Source organism: Papaver somniferum, chromosome 1 (genome assembly GCF_003573695.1).
Source record: "Papaver somniferum cultivar HN1 chromosome 1, ASM357369v1, whole genome shotgun sequence".
Classification (NCBI taxonomy): Eukaryota; Viridiplantae; Streptophyta; class Magnoliopsida; order Ranunculales; family Papaveraceae; genus Papaver; species Papaver somniferum.
Window position 1 is genome coordinate 156,024,331 of NC_039358.1, and position 16,285 is coordinate 156,040,615.

Below are 16,285 nucleotides of genomic sequence, written 5' to 3' on the forward strand. Positions count from 1 at the left end.
CGTTTTTTCCCTGGTCGGTCGAATACATACCACGTCTCCCAAACAACCACCGAACGCCAGCCTAAAGTAGGATGGTTGGGCTGGTGTAGAGCAGCTTGGAAAAGCTTGTATGCACAAGACTGCCAATGTCGGTCTCAAAATAGATCGCGTCCGTCCAACTTCTCCCGTATGGTTGGACGACATAGATCGTCCCATGACCGGTTGGACAAGCGTTGTCCTGCACACCGGCGGGTCCCCCTTTATACTTACTTTACCGACCTTCTCACGACCTAGCCAGGGAGGAGCAAACGCTTGCTCGAAGTTCGACCGGCTTGATGCTTTAAGGGTCACAGGAAAGTCCACTAGTGTCTTAAATTGATCACAACCATCCAACTTCACCGACATGTTTGGATGGCTTAGATCAAGCCTATGACCGTGGGACAAGTACACACATGCTCACCACCGGCTCAATGTGGGTCCCACATGGTCGACCTCCCCCAAAGGAGGAGCATAGATTGCCAAACCGTTAGGTTGAAGTCGTGTACACACGACCGATCCAAAACCCTAATTAGGGTTTGTGGCATGTTACATGTGTCGCTAATTGATCACGAGCATCCATCTTTGCAAGCATGGATGGAGGGTGTAAATGTAGACTTAAAAGGTCCCGAGCATGTCAACATGATCACAGTGGGCCCATCTACACGCATGACCGATCGACTAAGGCCAATCATGGATGAACGTCACGAAACGCGCGCCCGAAGTGGGCATGTCGCGCGGCTTCCAACTCCTTTGCGGCAACGGATTTCTGCCGCAAACCGATCTCAACCACTCAACTTTTCCGGAAAGTTGAGTGGCCTAGATCACATCTTCATGGGACAGTGAGGTACAAACGTGTACATCGGCAAGCTGTCTACACGCATGCCCGGTCGGTCCTGCCAAAACGTCTCCCATGCTTCGATTCGACCAAGCTGAAGAGTGATGCTCGCGCACCTCTTCAAAACCCTAAAACTTCATCAACGGTCGCAGATGAGCGTCATATATCATCTCGTCCGTCCAACTCTACCAGCTTGGTTAGGCAGCCCAGGCTAGGAGTTAAATGGCCAATAAGGTGTCGTGGTGATCATCATCCATCACTCTACCACATCATGTGATCGTCCAAGGAAGGGCTTGCATGCGCATCCTCCAAACAATCACTTGAAGGTAGCTATGCATGCAGCTGTTTTAAGACGCTTAATCCGCGGCTTACTCCGATAAGCTTTAAAACAGCGATGCTTCATGCATATTCAATATATTCGATGCATTACATGCATAGAATACACACGATATTTCATAAATATTGGTTTCCCAAATAACTTAGTTATTTAACCTAGCACCGTATGCTACCTTATGTGGGTCCCACGATCCACACAATCGAGACATCAAGCATGTCACAAACTGGGGGATACATACTGTGGTATTGGTCTGGCGGTTTACAGCGTGCAACGCTCCATCACAAGAACGTGTCAGGAAGACATGGACGGTTACTGATGATGGGAGAAGTGGTCAAAGACTGATCGTGTGACACTAACATGACTCCCCTACTCCATCACTCCACTTTCTCCACTTCCCACGAGAGATGAGGGTTATGCTCAATGACTTGTATAAATAGGTTCTCCTCTCTATTTCCAACAAACAAAAATAAATCAAGTGTTGATACAACGTATTCAAACACCCAGAGCTGATTTCTTACATTATTGCAAGCCAGTTCGATATTCTGATACAAGTCATAAACAGCCAACACCTCCACAATCTCAACACCTTCTTCGCTTCCCTCCCTAAGATCAACCCCATCTCCTTCACTTTGTGACCGAAGCAAGTCTGGAACGTCCATTTCTTGGTTTAGGCCAGAATTGTATAGATTGATCCCTCGAATAAGAAAGCACTCCCGTGCAGTGCATTTGTTTAGGGTTTAGATTCGTTTCTCATTCACACACCCAAATTCTCCAAAAACCGCAGAAACAGTTTTCACCCATAAACAATTGGCGACCACAGTGGGAGATTAATCTCTCGGTTTTGAAGTCCATTTCCTCAATACCAATTCAATCTTTCTGATTTCAAAAATGATGGATCTTAGGTCTGGATCAGCAACCAATCCCTATGGAACCAGCGCTGATAACACTCTTGGCGTTGATATCCCGATTGGTGGTGTTACCGTGCAGCCTGTCAGTGCAATCAATGTATCTCGTGGAATTACATCCTCAACCACCAGTGGAGCAGGAAGAGATATCCCATTAGGAGTGACGCCTCCTATCACCAGATCCAGAGCATCTGCAATCCACGACATTTCCTCGAGTGTAACGCCTCCGACCGTGTCCAGGGAAACCGCCACTCCTCCCTCAGGACGAGGGGCCGGAGGAGCCAAGGGAAGACAAACCCCTATTACTATGGTGGATTTGATGGAGAGACAAGAAATCCTTGCTAAGGCACAGACGGACATGGATACAACTCAGGAAGAGGTACTCACTTTTCTTAAGACATAGACTGATCGATTGCCACAAGAGCCGCGACATCCTCTGGAGCCAACAAGGAACGCATTAAACGCACCCGGAGAAGGTACTTCAGCGGCGCGGGCCTACATGGACCTGATCAAAGAAGCGATAAACGACATACTCGATCTCCTCAGCAAGATGACATCAGATATGAGCGGTCCTGTCATGGAGACTCCTACACTGGGGAATGATCCTCACAACGATCCTCCTCAAGTCAATAGTTTCACTATGAACCAGAGGCCGGTGGATCAGGAAGCGGCTTCTCTAGTGGAAAGTTTATGCAAACTTTTACACCTCTCGAAGAATCAGCGGGCGGAGACGTTTGCTTCAATCAACCATAGGAAGGTCACAATTGTGCCCTACATGTTACCACACGCATCAAGGATTCAGAGTTCAAGAGGGCCCTTATCGACACATGAGCTTCTCAAGACTCTCAGGACAGCCAAGGTTCGCCCAGGAAAGATCGTACGGAAGCCTACTACGATGACAGACTTCGAGGGAAACCAAACCAACGCGTACGAGTATGTCAACCTGAATTTATCTGTAGGGACCTGTCCAGTCAAAGGTGGAATTCGAAGTCATATAAAAAGATCCATACTACCACATGATATTGGGGAGACCGTGGCTTCATGACAGTAGGATTGTCCTTTCGACATATCACCAGTGCTTGAAGACTATGCTGAATAAAAAAGTCGTTCGTATCCCTGCATCGCTGTCTCCCTATGCACCGATATGTGGAGTAGAATTATTTAAACCAAGATAAACTCCGCAGTAAGGATCATACAAAGTTCATTGCATCCCACTCCCAACGTGGGCGTCAATTCAGGAGGAGGACCGACTCGCATCATTGAGGGCTAAGCCCCACGATGCATCTTTGCTGACAAGGCATTCTTCTTCATCCGGTGAAGCCGCACCCACGCTCACGCTAAGAGGGAACGAACTTTTATGGAAAGCCTTGACCAGAAAAGGAAAACCATATACTGACGCCGCTGTTAGCAATGAGAAGGAGAGATTGTTACCCAGTCTCCCCGCCCAACAGAATTCTACAACAACGACGATCCACATGAAGAGGTGCTGGATGCTCCACCATAGATGCAAGACGACACCAACTCCACAACTAATGAGCTCGAAATCGTTAACATCGGGATTAAGGAATCTCCTAGGCCTATCTCCACCAGCTCAACCTTGTGTACGGATGAACGCACGAAGCTTGTACAACTTCTCAAAGAATACCAGGACATATTCGCTTGGACGTATGAAGAAATACCCGGTCCAGATGAAAAATTGGTCACCCACCATCTACATGTCATACCTGGAGCCAAGCTGATCAAGCAATCTCCGAGGCAATTCAGGCACGAGTCAGAAGACCAAATCAAGACTGAGATTCAGAAGTTCCTTGCTGCTGGCTTCATTAAGCTCATACATCATCTGGTTGGCTAATGTGGTCCCGTTGAAAGAAAAATGGATAGATTAGGTGCTGCGTGGATTTCAGATACTTGAACAAATGCTGCCCCAAAGACGATTTTCGTCTACCTAACACTGCATGTTAGTAGACTCCATCAGCGGACACGACATGTTCTTCTTCATGGATGGATATAGCGGGTACAATCAGATAAGGATGTACGAGCATGACGCAAGTAAGACAACTTTTCGAACTCCTCTCGAAATTTTTTATTATACTGTAATGCCATTTGGTTTAAAGAATGCCGGTGCAACGTATCAACGCTCTATGACGGAAATCTTCCACTGGAGCCGATACCTCAAGGGAGCAGCCTCAAGAAGATAACGATGATCGCGCGTCATGTCGAGAAAGATCCGGGCGAATCACTCTATCAGACGATGGTGCAGGTCTATCGTGCTATGTTGGAGAATCTGCGCTTTTGGTCATCCTCTGACTTCGTGAAGCTGTTGAACGCTCATCTACAACAGCATCTGCCCTACTAGAAAGAACCAGGTTTGCCAGTAATTAGAGCCTCATGATGTTCGTTACTCAACATACATCTCGCCAACATGCAATACAACCTTCAGCCTTCAGTAAGCAGTTTCGCTGAAGCAGCAAGAGGAAATCCACCGAGATACAACATCCTGCGCGTCCAAAATTGCCAACTTCAACTCTAATACCACATGCACGACTTCCACAATGATGAAACAACGTCCAAGATATTACATATCTGGATCGAAGGTAACTACACCAATGAGAGACGCTTTAAGAATTTGTCTCCCGTGAAAAAAGTAGTTCTGTTACCAAAGGAGATTGCACCTGGGATTTAAGAGGGTGCCAAGTTCGTACAAGTTGCCACCACGCCTCTCCCTGCTAGTCTCTTCTGATCACAGTTGCTGCCAAGAACTGTTGTCGCTTGTCGATTGATACCATCCAGAGCTTCACCATATCAACGAGCATTACGTACAAAAGACCCATCGGGCATACAAGATAGAACCATGTAAACCATGCTTGGGGACTGAGGCTCAGCATGAAGTTCCTTCACTGTCAGTCAAGGACTTCTTTAACACGAGAGAGATGGTAAATCAAGAAGCATGGAATTCACAAAAGTAAATCAAACTGAAGAGGAAGCCACTTCAACTCTCCCTCCAGTAGAAGCTACTTCAATGGTCTATTCAAGATCCGCCTCAACGCTCTCTCCGGGACCCACGTTCGCTTCAGAATCCTGCTTCAATGCTCTCTCCAGGAGCCACCTCCACGTTTGCTTCAGAAGCTGCTTCAATAGTCTATTCAAGAGCCGCCTCAACGCTCTCTCCGGGACCCACGTTCGCTTCAGAATCCTGCTTCAACACTCTCTCCAGGAGCCGGTTCAACGTTTGCACCAGAATCCACTTTAACATCCTCTCGAGAAGTTTCAATAATCTGCGCTTTGGTCAAGTTATCTTTGATGTACTCATTGCTCAACATACGTCTCATACATCCTTCATAAGGGCCTACCGGAGCATGACAAACCTTGAATTCGATAGGAGAAGGGTTATCTTGTGGAACAAATATTTTCAGATAGTTGAAAGGGCGCGGTGAACAACTCATCATCTATGTTCGGCATATCTTTGAAGCTGTCAACACTCCCTGACTTGGCATCAACATTATCCCCAGAAGACATCTTAGCAGGACCCCTTTTGTTCATCCTACAATAAAATAAAAGCGGGGGAGTCAATACTTGTATGAAAACGCATGGGATGTGTAGTCACGCACGACAGGACATACATTCACGTTAAAATACACCATACTTGGCAAAGCAAACAAGGCTGGTATTGGGACACGTCATCAAACGATGCCAGTGTTAGTCAAGTCCGCAAAGCTGGTGTTAGTCGAGATCGCAAGGCCAATATACCATCACGCAAGAAAGACTGGTATCACGTCACGCAAGTAGGCCGGTATTGGTCAAGGCTGATCAAGGTCACAAGGCTGGTACTGGTCCACATCAGCAAACAAGGCTGGTATTGATCCACGTTAGCAAACAAAGACGGTGTTGGTCAAGTCCACGAATCCGGTGTTGTCACCATCTAATGCCTACCCCACAATAATGTAACCATTATGTGCTAGGCAGTGGACTTAATGTTGATGGTGGATTTTAGTTCAGGGCTAAAATTGTGAAACCAAATTTATGCACTGACATCCTGCAAAGGATAAAGCCACTGATAAAATGATGAATACTTCTTCACTTCGCTAATTTACATAGAATGGAGCATGTGGCAACAATCCCATGTACCCTGTGAATTTATAGCATTATTAATGCATGCTTAGCCTTGTATTTCCTGTGATGTTCCCGCAGAACTCTCATTATTAGTGCGGCATGACGACTGAGTGTTGCTCTCAGCAGAGTAACACGAATCTCCAAGTGTTAATAATGAAGCATACACGAAATACCCGTACAGGCTACATCTCTCGGTGTGTTATACTAGGACGATTGAGCATATTTGAATATGGACTGTCCATATCAGTCTCAGAAAGAATCACGACCACGCAAGTTGGCCGCACGATTTAACAAGACTAGACGAACCTTAGCAGGAGAAGGCTACCACTGTGATGACCACTAGCGGTCCCATTTGCGCCCTAGCTAGTCGAACACCACACTTCTCTTCTCAACAAGCTAAAACGCCAGCCCCAAAGGGGATAACCGCATTGCTTTGGAAGGTTTCGGTCGAGCAAGACTGTCCATGGAATTCTCAAAGTAATCATGGTCGTCCAACTTCACCGGCATGATTGGACGGCGTGGATCAGGCTATATCCGGTCGGACAAGCATTGTCATGCACACTGGAGGGCCCCCTTTCTACCTGCATACCCGACCATCTCACGACCTAGCCAGGGAGGAGCAAACTCTCGCCCAAAGTTAGGCCGACGTAATGCTTTAAGGGTCGCAGGAAATTCCACTAAAGGTCTCAAATTGATCACGACCATCCAACTTCACCGGCATGATTGGATGGCTTAGATCGAACCCATAGCCGTCAGGCAGGTATTGGCGTGTTCACCACCGACCCAGTGTGGGCCCCACATGGTCGGCCTCCTCAAAATAGGAGTGTGTCTTGCTAATTCGTCCAGCTAAAGTAGCGTGGACGTGAAATCCTAATTAGGGTTTGCGGCACATCACATGTGTCGCAAATCAGTCTCAACCATCCATCTTCGCAGGCATAGATGGAGGGTGTAGTTGTAGCTTCAAAGGGCCCAGAGCATGCCAACACAATCACCGTGGGCCCGTATACATGTATGACCAATCGACCAAGGTCGACCATGACTAGGTGCCTCGATTCGTGCGCCCAAACTAGGCATGGTCGTGCAGTCCCAATCGCAAAACGATCTCGACCACTCAACTTCGCCGGACAAATTGAGTGGCTTAGATCACATCTCCATGGGACAGTGAGGGACAGACATGAACGCTGGAAAGCCGTCTACAGGCATGCCCGATTTCTTTTGCCAAAAGCCTCTCCCATGCTTGGACTCGACCAAGCAGAAAAGGGGTACTTGTGCACCTCCTACACCCTAATCCGACGGTCGCAGATGTGGGTCGCAAGTCATCCCGTCCGTCCAACTTCGCCAGATGTGGGTCGCAAGTCATCTTTGATAGACTTGTGATTATCTAGTTGATAATATCAGCATCACTTCATAGTTTCTCTTTGAGTTATATATTTTTCGATTGCACATTCGGAAATTGATTATTTCGCTGATTAAGATTCGGATTGATCTAACCAGACAAATGAGTTTATTAGATTAAATATAAGAGCCTTTGTTGACAACTCAACATATCTTTTCTTAAAGATTGAATATAGTGGTTAAAGAGTTGAGTACATAAAGACTTTACTTAGTAAAGCAACTTGAGATAGTGATTTCCGTCTTGAGATTCACATGCGTGACCAAAAGGTCGAAGACGCATGTATACTGAGGAAACTAAGTAATTAGGGGTAGTTTACTTGGTCTCAATTATACGAAGTTGGCTTTTGTGCTTTGTATATCGGCTTAATTCTGAGAGTATTCAAAACTAGACTAGGTCCCAGGGTTTTTCTGCATTTGCGGTTTCCTCGTTAAGAAAATCTTGCCATGTCATTTACTTTACTTCCGCATTATAATTGTGTTATTATAATATAGTAAATTACACTTGTACATCAATCCTAATCACTTGACTTTAATCATATAGTCAATCGGTCTTGTACCGTAACTATTGACAAGTAAATATCAAGTTGTCTTATTGTCTCAACTTTTTCCATAGACGATCACACTTGGTATCAGACTTATAGGTTGAAATAAAAAGATTGTGGTGTATTCGGGTACCCTCGTCTTTTCACTGTTTCAATTACTACCACTAACACTACAACTGGATCTCAAGAAAATTCCTTTCTCGATCCTTCAAAATCAAATAATAATTCCTTTTTGGGTTCTACTAATAACCTTTGTTCAATTTATTTTCTTTATCTCATTTTCCAATCTTCTTCAATTTCAGTTGATGTTGTTAGGTTGAATAAAAACTCAAATCTAACTCGGCTATCTCAAATTCGGTAAATCTTAAACCTATTTCGGTTTTGAATTTTGGTTGGTGTTCCCAGATGAGGTAAAGGGTACCGGTCAAGACCTTGTAAAGAAAAATTGGATTAGTATATATTGCATTGGTGAAGAAAAATGTACTTTTTGATGTAACTCAGATGTACCGCAGTACTACTACCAATATCAAAAACATCCGATCAAGAATCTTCTTTTAAGTAGATGTTAGAATTATCCATGTTGTTTGATTCTACAATCTATAGAAAATTAAAATATTACGGGAGATTATTTCACTGAACTTGAGCTTGTGAGAGGAGTGGTACCGTTTACATGATTATTTTGGTACTTATCACCAAGTTACATGAAAAAGTCACAATACGTTGAATCGATTTTGGTTTAGCATAAAACCATATTTGTTTCGGGGTTTTCAACTTTTGCCTTGCATTAGTTAAAATTGTTTCAACCTTTCTCTAGTAAAGGTTGCTTTTGTTGTTGTTCTTTTGTTCTTGCGATAGGATGGCAACACAACGAGGGAGAGTTCTAACATGAACTTGCGCTTAATGATATATCTTTCTGGGGAGAAGAGGATGCGGAATTTGAGGTAAAGAATTTGTTAGTTAATCGTTTTCCTGTTTAAGAAAAGCCTGATTTTATTGCATATATTTTGCTTTTGCTTAACAAAATTTCGGTACAATTGATATTTATTCCATTATGTGTGTATGTGATTCAATTTTTTCCGGTTGAGAAAAACTATCATTATCTTTCTTTATTGTTTGGTATCAATTGTTTAGGCTTAACGAAATTTCGGTGCAATTGCGGTGCTATAATGTCTATGTTTGTTTCAATTGCTTCTGGTTAAGAAAAATAATTATGCAAGTTGATTTATTTGGTTTGTATGAATTATTTATGGCTTAACAAAAATTAATGATCATTTGTTTAGTCCAATTCGATTCCGGATAAGAGAAACTAAGTTAATTCTGATCTTAGTTAGATTTATCAAAGTGAAGGATTCGGTTATTCAAGTCTAATCGAATGCCTTAACAAGAAATACTAGTTAACTAACCTAGTACTTGTCTTGTTTAAAAGTGAAAGGTCTAAGTTATTGGTTGAATCTTTAGAGCCTGATGAGAAAATAAAGTAAATTATGATCTTTATTTTGGTCTTATCAAACAAGCGATTGTATTTATACAATCGGTTTAGCAAAAAAAAATTAAGGCGATTAGTCAATTTGTTAAACTATTAGGGAAAATTGCTTCGGGAAATTGTTTCCTTGATAACATATTAAAACCTAATTTATTTGTAGTTTCGGTTTTGATATTGGTTATCTAAAATGGCATGTTAAACCTTTGTGCTTAACTCTTATAGGTTGTACAAGTCTTTTAGATTTGTAAGATCCTTTCGGTTTGTCCTTTATTTGCTCGTACCTTTGTTATTTTGTGACAAAAAGGGGGAGAAATATATGGAGTAAATAAGTGATTGGTATTCACTAAGGAAAGGACAATTGTGCTTAAAAAATTATATCTAACGAAAGAGTAAAGCATTGACTAAGGGGGAGAAACATATCATATGATGATTGTGGTTATTTGAACTACAAGAGGAAAATAACAAAGATGTGCAGATTGAAAATCTACCTATCTCACCTTTAGGGGAAGTATTAGCTTTGTTATTATAATGTCAACAACTGTATTTAAGGATTGAATTTATGCAGGTTATTGTGTTGTTGAAACTTAGAATCAAGAGTACGTATAATGAATTCTTGTAATTTGTTTATCCATATGATGTAAGAGTTTTTTCACTAAAATTGAGAAATGGGGAGATTGTTAGAGCATTGCTCGGTTGAACCCACCAAACGTTGGTATGTCAAGTTTGATTGTCATATTTTAGTGAACCAAAACTCATTTAAAGAGTCGCTTGATTATGTACTAGAGTCAACTTCGTATAGGTTAAACTAGAAAGTTATTAGGATATGAGACATACAAGTATTACTCGAAGACTTGAAGAATGTGAAGAAGTAAAGAGCTACATCGACGACATCATCCTTCCTCTTGAGGTTAATAATATTTTGACTTGAACTGTTTCATTCCTAACGTATCTTTCAAGTCGTGCTATATTGAAAACATAACTGCGAAGCTGTGAATGATTATACTCTAGTAGATAGACGCAGTATTAAGAAATTACAATACGAAGTTGTTGATGGTGGTTTTTAGCTTAGGTTTAAAATCGTAAAACCTTGCGTCTGATGTGACGTCACTCTGCAAGGAAGCGGTGCCACGAGTACTAACCTCTCCACCGACATATTTATTGATCCGCTCAATATACTTTTATCCATAACACTCTGTAAATTTCGGCACCTCGCCAATACAAGACCCACTGAGTACTTTCATGTGCTATATTCCCCAGCAGAACCCTTAAATCGGTATGGCATGATGCGTTTATGGTCACTTGCAGCGGAGTAGCATGAACCTCCAAGTACCAAAGTTAAGGCCACCACACAAAATGCTCAGACAGAAAGCACACTGCATTCTTTAGATAAGGATTTTTGTGTGGCAACATACAAAATCCAGCCAATTATTGTGATAACTCACAAAGAACTCATAAACCCGACTAATTTGCAAAATTAGAGTTTCACGCCCCGCGCAGTATACTAGACCCCGTTGGTCGAAACTATGCTTAGCCAAACTAGGCAACCAAATCCGCCACAACGCACTAAAAGTGTGGCCGCGCCCTAGCATGACGACCCTCTTTCCATCGACCAATCATGTCGCTTTAAACTCGCCACGCACACTAGAAGAGTGGCCGCTCCCTAGCTTGCAGCCCCCTACTTTCATTGACCAATTAGGTTTCTCCAAACCTTCCGCAGCCTCAAAATAGGTCGCCATACCAAGTCGGCTTCCCAAAAGCGCCAACTTCCCAAAACGCGCCAACATGCCGCACGCGCATGCCGCACAAGCCATACGCGCATGTCAGACGCGCATGCCAAACGCACATGTTGCACACGCATGCCTGACGCACATGCCACACGCGCATGATGCACGCACATGCCAGACGCGCATGCCAAATGCGCATGCTACACGCGCATGCCAGACACGCATGCCAGACACGCACGCCAGACACGCATGCCAAACGCGCCACTTCCAATTAAAGATAGCCATGATTGACGACTACCTTTCCTTCTGAGATGCAATCTCAGCCATCCATGTTCACCACCAAACTAACATGGCTTGTGGAAACTTTTAAGCGACCATGACGCCAAACCCTAAACTAGCACGTCGTTATGCCACGGCTACTGGCACGCCACCATGCCACCACTACTAGCACTTCGCTATGCCACGGCTACTGGCATGCCACCATGCCACAACTACTAGAACGTCGCTATGCCACGGCTACTGGCATGCCACCAGGCCACAACTACTAGCACGTCTTTATGCCACGGCTACCGGCACACCACCATGCCACAGCTACTAGCACGTCGCTATGCCACGGCTACTGGCATGCCACCGTGCCACATCTACCAGCACGTCGCTATTCCACGACTACTAGCATGCCACCATGCCATAGCTACTAGCACGTCGCTATGCCACAACTACTGGCATGCCACCATGCCACAACTACTAGCACGTCGCTATGCCACGGCTACTGGCATGCCACCACGCCACAACAACTAGCACATCGCTATGCCATGGCCACTGGCATGCCACCATGCCACACATAACAACCTGCTACACGTTTTCCACGAAAACACTCTAGACATCAAAACATGTCACAAACTGGGGGATACTCATCAGGGTATTGGTTTGGCGGTTTACAACGTGCGGCGTGCAATGCGCCCGTTACAAGAAAGTGTCATGAAGTAGGGCAATTAGTGGTGGTAAAAGTAACGGTGTAACCAATTCATTTCCTTCATCATGGAAGCATAATGACTGACGGTTACACGAATTCACTTCCCTCATCATGGAAGCATAACGCCTTACGGTTACACGTTACACTTTTCTTCCACCACTCAAACGTTTCCACTTCCTATGAGACCAGGGTACGTTTTGTTATGACTTGTATAAATAGGTCTCACCTATTTCCACCAAACAACAAGTTTTGGTCAGGAGAACAATACCACATCCAGAAATCACCTGGTAGCTTTCCATTCAGCTCATTAGTTCAATTTTCTGATCGAGTCACCAAAAACGCCCACACTTCCAGAATCAACTATTCTGGTCTCAACACTTTCTTCGCTTCCTTCCCTAAGACCAACCCTTCTCCTTCACTTTGTGACCGAAGCAAGCCTGAAACGGCCATTTCTTGGTTCTGGCCACGATTGTACAGATTGATCTCTCGAATCAAAAGTACTCCCGTGCAGTACATTGTTTTGGGTTTAGATTCGTTTCTCACCCACACACACAAGATTACCAAAATCGGCAGAAATAGTTTTCACCCACAAACAATTGGCGACCACAGTGGGAGATTAATCTCTCGGTTACAATATCAATTTCCAATTCCCGATTTCATCTTCAACCCAATCTCAAGATGGTAGAACTCAGGTCCGGATCATCAACAAACCCTGAGAACACTAGCGCTGAAATCATCCCTGGTACTAACGTTCCTTCCAGTGGCACTAATACGCCACCTGCCAACACCAGCGGCGCGGAAAATGTTTCTTCAGGTGTTACACAGCCGATCACCAGAGCTAGAGCCAGAGCCATTGCCGCCACTCCCAACATTTCTTCAAATGTGACAGCTCCAACCGTCACCAGAGTCGCTGCTACTCCACCATCAGGACGAGAGACTGGAGGAGCCAGAAGAAACCGACCTCCTCTTACCACTGTTGATTTGATGGAAAGACAAAAGGTTCTCGTGAGGCTCAGACAGACATGGCTACAATTCAGAAAGAGATACCTATTTTCCTCAAGACACTAACGGAGCGGCCACCACAAGAGTCACGTCAACCCCAGATAGAGCTGACAAGGAATACTTTTAACATCCGGCGCAGGCACTTCAGTAGGACGTGCGTTTATAGATGAAGAGGCTCGCGTTTCTCTTGAACGCGTAGAAGGGAATCAACAATCCAATTTCATCACACGTAAAGATCAGTAACGACTTCTCCAAAATTGAGGCAAAGAAAATCAGCAACCCTTCTGAGTTCACAGAGACCCTCTTCCCGTCAGGAGCTGCATGATTTCTGGGGACTTCACCCACAAAATCGTGCAGTCTATGATGAAACATTTATGTGAGATTCTATATTTCTCCAAGGCGCAGCGTCAAGACATATTTGCATCCCTCAACCGCACTTCATCAGGAAAGAAGCTGTTTCCAGCCAGGGAAGCCGTTCCCAAACCCCAACCTCTCCTGGAAAGCGCGATTGATAGATGGAAGTGGGGACTCCTAACCACTGTTCACTTGAAGGATGTCGAGTTTGACAGCACGCTGACTGACGCGGCCTCCGACTTCAACATTGTAACTGTCAAGGCTCTGAGAGTTGCAAGGTAAAATCAAACAGAAGAAGCGTATTCTTTAACATGAGAGAAAAACACGACTTGTCGACCAACACTATTTGTGCCGTCTTCCCATATGCCATATCGTATCAAGTCGTTTTTCGAAGTCAAGGGTTAATAGCGTCCTCGCTGGAGTTTTCTCCAGGAGCCGCTTCGACGTTTCTCTTCAAGAGCCGCTTCAACGTTGTCTTCAGAAGTCGCTCCGCTTCAACGTTCTCCAGCAGCAGCTCCGCTTCAACGTTCTCTCCAGCAGCCGCTCCTCTTCAGCGTTCTCTCCATAAGCTGCTCCAGGATCCGAAGTCGAAGCTTCAACGTTTTACTCCATAAGATTCAACGTCCTCTCCAAGAGACAAAGCCGCTTCAAAGCCTCCTTCCTGCCAAAGATCGTGCCGTAGCCGCCACTCCTCCCTGTCAAGGATCGTTATCGCAGCCAGCCAAGGTTCATAGTTGTGGCCACATTTTGTTTCATCCCATCAAAGACCTGGGGACTTTTGTCCGTCTATCAACCCGTCATCATCCTGATGTCATCACTAACGCCTGATGCTGCTCACTCATTGGGGAGCCTAAAATACCCAAAGCCCAATCATGCACGAAGAACTTTCCTAGCGGAGACAGAGCTAAGTAACTATCCTTAAACTAAAAGTTTTATATCTATTAGTTATATTCAATAAATTTTAAATATCTTAGTGTTGAGACGTGCAAATTCCTCAACACTCACCACTGTGTTGCTAGGCATGCTTCCTCAACACACCCCTCTTCTTGATGTTGAGACGTGCAAATTCCTCAACACCACTATTGTGTTGCCAGGCATACTGCCTCAACACATTCTTTCTATTAGTGTTGAGACGTGCAAATTCCTCAACACTCACCACTGTGTTGCTAGGCATGCTTCCTCAACACACCCTCTTCTTGGTGTTGAGACGTGCAAATTCCTCAACACCACTATTGTGTTGCCAGGCATGCTGCCTCAACACATCATTTCTCTTAGTGTTGAGACGTGTAAGTTCCTCAACACTCACCACTGTGTTTCCAGGCATGCTGCATCAACACATCCTTTCTCTTAGTGTTGAGACGTGTAAATTACTCAACACTCACCACTGTGTTGCCAGGCATGCTGCCTCAACACATCCTTTCTCTTAGTGTTGAGACGTGCAAATTCCTCAACACTCACCACTGTGTTGCCAGACATGCTGCCTCAACACATCCTTTCTCTTAGTGTTGAGACGTGCAAATTCCTCAACACTCACTACTATGTTTCTAGGCAAGCTTCCTCAACACATTTTCCTCTTGGTGTTGAGACGTGCAAATTCCTCAACACCACTATTGTGTTGCTAGGCATGCTTCCTCAACACATTCTTCCTCTTGGTATTGAGACATGAAAATTCCTCAACACAACTACTGTGTTTCTAGGCAAGCTTCCTCAACACATTTTCCTCTTGGTGTTGAGACGTGAAAATTCCTCAACACCACTACTGTGTTGATAGGCAAGCTTCCTCAACACCACTACTGTGTTGCTAGGAAATCTTCCTCAACACATTTTCCTCTTGGTGTTGATACATACAAATTCCTAAACACCACTACTATGTTGCTAGGCATGCTTCCTCAACACATTCTTCCTCTTGGTGTTGAGACGTGCAAATTCCTCAACACCACTACTGTGTTGCTAGGCATGCTTCCTCAACACATTCTTCCTCTTGGTGTTGAGACGTGCAAATTACTCAACACCACTACTGTGTTGCTAGGAAAGCTTCCTCAACACATTTTCCTCTTGGTGTTGAGACGTGCAAATTCCTCAATACCACAACTGTGTTGCCAGGCATGCTGCCCCAACACACTCCTCTTGGTGTTGAGACGTGCAAATGCCTCAACACCACTACTGTGCTGCAAGGCATACTGCCTTAACACATCCATCCTCTTAGTATTGAGACGTGTAAAATCGTCAACACTCACTACTCTGTTGTCAGACATACTACCTCAATACATTATAGTGCTGACGGCTCCACCACCTCAACACTCATCTTAGTCGTTCAAAGTAGCGCCATCTTCTCTACTTCACAGCCATCCAACAACGCCATCTTCTCCGCTCCATAGCCAGCGCCAACAGTCCGCTCCACAGCCGGCGCCAACAGTCCGCGTCCTAGCCAGCGTCATTCACTTTTCCATGGCCAGCAGCGCCATTGGCCTAGTCAGCCAAAGTAGCGCCATCTACCTTTCTGTAGACGGCTAACACCCGTTCTGCGGACCAAGTTGCAGTGCTACCTCTACCGATCAGTATCCAAAGTTGGAGTGCTGACGCCAACCCACTATGGCCAAGCCGAAA

The 16,285-nt window shown here is 44.6% G+C and overlaps 1 pseudogene; it reads left to right on the plus strand.

Moving 5' to 3' along the window:
* Positions 1-2,081: 2,081 nt before the first annotated feature.
* Positions 2,082-16,285, plus strand: part of LOC113352597 — a 31,175-nt pseudogene continuing 16,971 nt past the window's right edge.